At 36.0% G+C, this 8,708-nt stretch overlaps 1 long non-coding RNA gene and 1 pseudogene across 1 annotated transcript; both read right to left on the bottom strand.

The window, feature by feature from the left end:
• Positions 1-215: 215 nt before the first annotated feature.
• Positions 216-1,087, bottom strand: LOC114735406 (uncharacterized). Its single transcript, XR_003739264.1, has 3 exons — positions 1,064-1,087; positions 899-975; positions 216-296 (listed from the first exon to the last, which is right to left on the bottom strand). It is a non-coding gene; the product is annotated as an uncharacterized LOC114735406 (long non-coding RNA).
• A 1,260-nt stretch (positions 1,088-2,347) lies between these two features.
• On the bottom strand, positions 2,348-6,984 carry LOC114735440 (beta-galactosidase 17-like; annotated as a pseudogene).
• Positions 6,985-8,708: the final 1,724 nt, after the last annotated feature.

The following is an 8,708-nucleotide window of genomic DNA, read 5'->3' as shown; positions in this document are numbered from 1 at the left end:
AAAGCTGCAGTTTAGAGCTGAACTCAGAAATCAGAAATCAGAAATCTAAAAGGCCTGTTCTACCATTTACAGAACCTTCAATGACATTAAATAACAAGGTTCACTCAACAACGATGGGGACTGTTACAGAGAAGAAATATCAATAATCAATAGAGAAACTATACTTATGAGGAGCTAAATATGGAAATTTAATCTCCCAGTTACCAGTTGCCTCCACATTTCCTGCAACCTATTTGTCAAAACTTCTGATTTTTCCCTTCAGAACCGTAATATCCAGATATTGATGATAGAGAGCCCTGCATTACACGTGCTTGAACTTTGAAGTTAACTAAAGAAACGTACAGGGGCTCACAAATTTCTTTCATACTTTCTATTTGTCATTGATGAAATCAGCGTATCAGGTAGGTAAAGAGGAACAACCAGAAGAAATAAAGGCAAAAACAATATCTCGGTTTAGTTTTGAACTAATAAGCAAATAGCCTATTGGAACTCAGGGGCTCTTGGTTTCTATAACAGACAACTCCTATACTTGTGAAAGGGGATTAAAAATTAATTAGTTTCATTTCTAGCTTCACACTAACCCACTCTAGACTACAAATGGATGCAAATATAGTTAACTAACATGCTTGAATGACAAATGGACGAATAAAGCTGCATTTATAATTGCGTCTTCTTAGTTTGGCGAGGGAAAATGCTGTGAAGTCCCCTAAGCCTACAGTTAATCATCTTCACTGGCATTTCATCTCGAATATATCAAGTATTACGCTTCCATATGAATAAAGATGACTGTAGATGTTTCAAGTCCATCTCAACTTCAAAATAATTTGCATCTTTGCTGCTGATAAAAAGAGAATAACCATTAATCTACTGAGATATAGCCTCGTGTAAAGTTCCTTACACATTTGATTGACTGGAACTTATGGCTCAGATTTAACAAGCTCTTCCACAGACTTCCGGTAATTAGCAATCAAGTCTCTGTATGTCGAAAAAAAGGGGGAGGCATGTATTTAGTTTACAGAATCTCAAGCAAACAAAGACGTATGAAACAACTACTACTACTAACCTTCGCTGATTTAGCAATTGCTAACTTTCGTCTAGCTTCTTCTTCTGTCCCTCAACTGTCTGTGTTAAGCATCCAGAAAGTCCTAATTTTAGATCAAGAATACTTCCACTGACTAAAAGAATATTAGCTGAAGATTTAAACCTTCTGTTGGTTTTAACAGCCGTATTTAGACAAGAATATTCTCCCCCACCTCCCCCCCCCCCAACCTTTCTTTTTTTCAAATTCAGCATGGAATCTGCTCATCATGGCCTGTCGGCAGGGAAATTATAAAAATGAAAAGGGGAATCTCAAACCCAGTGATCTGTGCTGCATAAAACTACTACATATTATTCCAGAGAAGGATGAACTCGTTTAATTAGAGGGAAACTATAGGCCAGTAGCATAACCAACCGGTCTCTGCACAATGTTGAAACATCTGAAAGTAGTAAGGGCTTCAACTTTCCAGTTTAGAGAGAAATTTAGGTGTTAGATTGTTTTCCAGTTTAGAAACATCTGAAAGTAGTAAGGGCAGCAGGAGATCTTATTTTTAATTCTTGCTCCGTCATGTATCGAAAAAAATATTAAGCAATTAAAAGGCTTTGCTTGACACATCTCCTCAGTGCATGCAGAATGTAATTCACTATGCTGCTTTTATGTATTCATTAGTGTTTATATGGGATCATTGTATTGATACGCACGATTGGTTGGCCTGAGGAAATTATCTTATGCATTGTTGTGAAGTCAGTTTCGTTACCACCATGGGGAAATAAGCCACTTTTTTGCCCTTTCTCATTCAAACTGTAATGAATTCCAGGTTAATGGTAAGCAGCAATTGCATTTCAGGATAGGTTCATGAGTTCAAAAACATTACTACTGTATGCAACGGCCAAAGAATGGAAGAATGGAGATATTTTTCAAAGATACTGGCCCCCGTGAAATGGAAAACAAACCAAGGCTTATCCAAAGTGATATTCGTAGGCCAGAACAATCAGAAATATACGTTGTTATCATATGAAGATTATATTACACCGTTGTTTCAGGAGCTCATAATCATATATACTATTGTGTGCAACAATATAACAATGGAAGAATTGAAATCCTTTTCAATGATAATATCCTCCATTTATTACGCACAAAATTCCAGCTTATCCAACGTGATATTTGTTTATCTGAACTACTACTCGAATTTTTTTTTTAATCCCTAGATTTTTTATTTAACCCATCCATAATAATATGAATAAGACCTCAATTATTCTGTCTGATTTAACTTCAATTACTTTGTCTGATCTATAAAAGAACCTACAGCTATTCTAATTCCCTCACATCAACTTGGGACCCATGTTGGTTCTTTCCTTCGACTTGAGGGTTGAACTTGAGGGTTGAGCGACAGGTGAAGTCTGGCTCATTGACCGAGTGTTACCACAAGTTCAGGGTTTGGAGATTCCAACTCAAGTATAACCTGCGCGACAATTTACAAAAATAAGACTTCATACAAGAAAGACAGATGAATTTCAATAAAATACTCAATAATTAATTCGTAAAATAATTCTGGTCTCAAATGATTTAACCCGGGTGAACATCTCTATACTAAAGACAGATAATAGCTCATACCAGGGTATTACCCCCTTCCTTAAGGAGTGGAGCTGGACCGTAGAGGTTGCACTGAGGTCCTCTCAGCTATTAGAAAGACGTACACATATTAATACTTCAAGAGGAAAACAATCATAAATATAGAGAACAAACTATATTGGCCATGCAATCTAATCACAAACAAAATACACCCAAGAGATAAAAGAGAAGTTATTTTTACCGGCCACTATCTCCCTAAATTAAATTCATTAACAAATGCAATGCCTTTCCCCCAGTTGTTGAATGATAGGAATGTATCCTTGATGAGTTCTGATTTATCAATTGAGAAATGGCCAATATAGATAGCAGGTACAAGTGAAGTATTCTCTGCCAAAAGAATAGCCTTGGTTACAGATTTGATATTACAACCCTACGAAGGGAAGCTTGAGAAAAATGAATATCTTGGTGCTTACCAGACTTGTCTATTAACTTTTTGCGATGCATCAACATGTTACTGAATGTCAAAAAAGAAGCCTGTGTAATTGGATTGAAAGTTGGAAATTCATTCAGGTTGTGAAAAGGCATAGGGAGCATTTTCCACCCATGTAAAATTTCCCCATCAAGATAAACAGAAGACAGAATGCCCTGTATAGAAGTTGAGAATAAAGGTCAGCCAAGAAAAGAAAAAATCATCCAAGAACAATCAAAGTTTTAAATGCGCTATCTTCAAATAACCTTACCTTTCTATCAAAGATGAAAGGACCATAATTTACATGACCCATGTTTTCAACCTATTAAAGAGGGAAGAAAAACATTTAATTCGAGTTACACAAACGTCAAGGACAGTAGTTCACCCCAACCAAAAAAAAAAAGGTCAAGGGCAGTAAATACACTCTTTAAACATATGTCCTTGAAATGTTGATCTTTACAATGTTTTGCTTTCCGTAATCATACATAGAGAAATTAATATATATTCAAGAGACTGGGCTATAAAGTATAATATTTACTTGAGTGACTGCGCAAAGTTTGGGTGGGATCGGGTTTGACCTCATATGTTAAATGAGTTCATGCTTTAATGTTTTATCCATTAATTTACGAGAAATATAAATCAATGGTAGTTCATCCAATCCCAGTAATTATCTATTAATGGAAGGAAAATTCAAGCTTATGTTAAAGGTGTAAAGAACTATCATGATCCATCACCGCTTCCTTAATCCACGAAAGGGAGTTGACTCTGAAAGAATGAGAGGGTGTTGACTCTGAAAGAATGGATTCATATGCCAGCAAGTGAATTTGATTTAACCAAAAAAAAAAGGTCGTAAATTAAACTTAGAATATATAGCTAAAACCCCAGAATGTTTCCTTTGTACAAAAATAAAGTAAATAATCAAGAAAACGAGGTAGATACCAGTATATAAATTGATGTTAGAAAAACACTTAGTTTCAGGAAGGCTGAGGTTGTTATGCAGCTGTCTTTCCAAGGTACCGACATAAGTTGGCAGTGCACCACTTTCTTTGGAAGGACACGCAATAAATACTTGAGCACTGTCATGCACCTGCACATTCGCAATAAGCTTTACACAAGTATAGATAAGACATTCTGTAAACTATCTAACTATTGGGTAATCCATAAAAGAAGAGAACATGAAAAGGGATGCTTATGCAGCCTTTACCTGAGAACCAATATTGATTGCATTGTCTCTTAGTAATGAAAATAAAGACATAGCTAAAGAACAAGACTGAGAATTACTGAAAGAAGATAAACAGCACCTTAGGTATGAATAAATTGCTTCTGCCTCCTTTAGAAGCATATTTCGACATATATAACGTAAACCCGAACATCTGGATGCAAGGTAATTCAGTTACTATAATATACCTTTAACAATTGCATCATGATGAACAGCCATGACATACCCGGCCCAGAGACTCCATTGACAATGGGTTTTCAGCTCCAATCACATTGGTGGGATTGGCCAAATCAAACATATCAAACAAGAAAGCTTTTTTCTGTAAGTGAATTGGTCCATATCCCGCCTTTCCATTATCGAGGGAACTGATGGAAGAGGGGCTACACTATATTGAGCTATAACTTTCCGAAGAGCTGAAATGTATACAAGAAGCTCAAATTTAGTGTATTTTCTGAATGATGCCTTCGATAGCAAAATCTTTTTTTTGGGGGGGCAGGGATGGGCGGAGTGTTAGCAAATTATCATATTGAACCCGCACAAGAGTAGATACTCTTCTAATCCTATTTATAAATCATTTCTAATTTCACGCACCAAAAAAACTTCATTAATTTTGTCTTAAAATTTAACAATTTTCCGACCTTACCCTTACTTAATATATACATTTTCCAAGAAAATGACAACCTATAATACATTTGTGTTAAAAATTTAATTATAAAACTTATAAATAAGACAAAGAAAAACATTCTCTGGCTTATAAATAGAACCAAAGTACTAAGTTGTTATATTGCAAAGTTTCCCATAATCTAATTCATGATATTTCAGTTTCCTTCATTAGGTGCGATGTGGCTGATATGCATTTGCTCACAGTTATCGCACATTCACTGGATGATAATTACTAACAAACAGATAGCAAAATTAAAAGCATCAACATTCATTGACACAGTCTACCACATATTTGAACTACCAATTAATACCAAGTTCCACCATCAAGGGCTAATTGGATCTATGTAAAAGTACTAAGTAACAACGGAATTTTTCATGGTATCTGTAAGTCTTAAACTACATGGGGGAATGGGAGTCCTTTCTAATGCAACAGCATGTACCCCATTTAAATACCCTGAGTTGCGGATACATTACTATAGCTGGTAATCCAGAAATTCAGGTAGGATAGCCGGACATCGAGCCTATATTTGATTCAATAAATATTGCTCCCTTAGCATATTCTTTGGATTTGCATTTGGTATCCAATCACAAAAAGAATTGGCTTACCAATGAAAGTGCATAAATGATAGCCTGAAAATAAGTAGAAAACTAACATCCGCACCATTGAACTTTGCATTGTTTACATCTCCAGATTCCCTGATTGGTGCATCCTGGACAAGGTCGAGGCATATAAATCATAACATGCAGGGAAAAAAGGTCAATAGAATGCGAATCGATGGGCCCAAAAAATTCTGACATAATCATAAGAAGTGATGTCAGCCTTGTAGTCAGCCTCCTCTTGACCAGTGTTTGCTCCATTGTAGAATCCAAAGTTTGTCCCGCCATGTGCCATCAGAATTAAAACAGCCATGCCAAAATGTTTCATTTAAATGTCATATCCATAACAGCTAAAAGATGGAAGTGGAGACATACATAGAGAACTGCAGAACCATTCTTTTGCAAAAAATTTTCAAGGGCGGCTGCTGTAAAATCAGCATCAGTTGCAGCAATGCTCTCTCCCCAGTGCGTAAGCCATCCGGTATAGAATTCACTGATATGGTAAGCACCATAGTATTTTGCATCTAGTAAATAAGATGATATGATAATAACATAAATATTTAGTTATAGGGGCTATTGCTATAAGTTAGTCCATGCCATTTGGTTGTTAGGTGTTAGTGACCATTGCCCATGTGGTTCTCTACTCCCACACGTGCACGCTATTCCTATCTATCTATTCCTTCCTCTCTCACCCTCCTCCCATCTTCCCCTCCTATCTCCTTCTTTCATAATTTAATTAAGAGTTAATATAAACTTTGGTCCCTCAAATTTGTCCTTATTTTGGTTTTGGTCCCTCAAATTTCAAGCCATAGGTTTTGGTCCCTATAGGGGTAAAATTATCCTAGTTTTTATTGGGTTATACGGACCAATATTTTAAATAAAAATAAACTTGGGGACCAAAACTTATAGTTTGAAATTTGAGAGACCAAAACCAAAATGAGAGTAAACTTGAGGGACCAAAGATTATATTAACCCTTTAATTAAATTATATTCCACAAGAGCACACATACGCTGAGAGTGGTGGTGATTTTCCTGGGGCATTGAACTCCTTTTGTAGCTTGAATATAGGCCAAGGGTCATCTCTAGTACTGAAGTCTTGAGTACTGAAGTCAACAGCTCCAGAAAGAGCATATATATTAGGTTGTTTGCAATCCATCCAATGCAAATCCTGTGATTATCAATGATACGCTTGATAATAGCTAAACAATGGAACAGTGGATAGAGCATGACAGGGCCATGAAATGAATATATAAGAGGAGGGAGGTGGAAGAAAGATGAATGAAAAGATGTCTATAAAATCTTGCAACTAACAGCTTTTATGATATATGAACTTTTACCTGAAAAGACAGCATCCCCACGGATAGTTCCTTTCTCAAGATGTTCCCTAGATCCTCCATCTGTAGTGTATTTGAAATCAGTGAACATACAGTTTTATAGAGAAGGAGAAAAAGAAATATCCAGAAGAAATATGTTTTGATCCTGAGTGCCGCCATTGAATACTTGGAGATAAGCTTCAGAGAAACAAGCTTTTATATAATTTTTAAAGTTGCAACCTGGTGCAAGATTGCTAATGATGTCTTATTCTGAACACCATGTTACCATTAAATAATGAACACTATCTCAAAAGTCAAAACCTTCCAATGGCCCCTTTTGAAGTCTGCTTAGAGTTGCAAGCCATAGACAGCCATGCATGAACCATTATGCCAATGTCAATAGAGACAAGATATGACTCTTATTATCACCTAACAAATATGTCTTGAAATGTATTTCTATAACACATGCTAAAAATGAAGATGCCAAAAGAAAAACTATTGGGAAATTAGAACTGAAGACTCTAACAAAAAGAAGCAGCAATTAATGTCTGAAGGGTATAATTGTGAAAAGTGATGGAAAGTGAAACAAAGAATTTACAATGCAATTTTGTAATTATTATTTTTTATTATTAACAAAATCAGAGGTGTAAGTATTCATCTAGAAGTCACATGCCAACCAGACACATGCAGATTAACCACCATGATAGGGACTTTGTATGGGCAAAGTCCCACATCGAGTAGTATGGGCTGCTTGATGGGGTATTTAAACCAATGGCTCTCCCTCCCTAACAGCTAGCTTTTGGGGATTGACTCTCCAAAGGTTTGGGTACCTATCAATGGTATCAGAAACTGTAAGTGTAAACATAGAAAAAAAGACACTAGATGTTGTAAGAGGTGTCAACTAAAAGAACATGGGAAAATGAGGAAGGGCATGTAGTAAAATAAATTTGAAAGGCGGATTACAAAATTTTGTTACACTGTATAATGTCTTTTTCTTATAAGCTGAACTAGACATGATTAGATTATAAGTGAGGATGAAAGAAGAAAAAGAAGTGATTCAAAAAAGGTTCCTTCCAAATGATGCTGACATCTGTATTTAATATGAAAATATCACATCAAAATGGTTTTGACAAAATCTCATGAAATGGGATTCAATAAGTATTGGGATTTACTAAATGGTTAATGTCATTTATGCAAAAAACTAAACAAAGAAATCAAAGCAGTCAATCATGAATGATTGAACACTTGTAACTGTCAATTTCTGCACACGTCAAACTTGAACTATCATTGGCTTTTAAGAAGATGAACAATCCAGATTGCTCAAGGAACGATGGATGTCAATTCTTCTTCTGTCTTCAATTTTTTTTGCCAATTCGGGCACATCATGGACATCATCAAACATATGATCCTCTGTATCATCAATATATCGTGCTGCATGATACGCTAAGTAATCTGCGCAGCGATTGCCCCCTCTATACACGAATAGCCTGTCCTTACAATTCAGCATAGCGACAACTTGCGCCAATTCTTTAGCCTGATTAGAATTCCGCGTAACAACACGATCACCAGGTTTTGGATTCTCGACCTTCCTTTCTTTTGGGCATAATGCTCGGATGAGAAGCCGGTGGTCGGATTCTAAAATCAAGTTTTTGATCGGTTGATATAAGCAGATGCCCTTCCTTATAGCAAAAAGCTCGGCAGCAAAAGCGTCTCCCATATGCAGAACTATCACATTGAAAGTAATATAAAGGATTTGTATAATATTTATTGGAGCAAATCACAGAATTGTCACTTGAATTGAAAAAAGAACACTGGATAAAAGAGAGAGAAAAGAAC

The sequence above is a fragment of the Neltuma alba genome, unplaced genomic scaffold (genome assembly GCF_004799145.2).
Source record: "Neltuma alba isolate B1F8T4 unplaced genomic scaffold, ASM479914v2 tig00013207_pilon, whole genome shotgun sequence".
NCBI lineage: Eukaryota > Viridiplantae > Streptophyta > Magnoliopsida > Fabales > Fabaceae > Neltuma > Neltuma alba.
The sequence above is the reverse complement of the archived record's forward strand: the minus strand, read 5'-3'. Positions and strand labels throughout refer to the sequence as shown.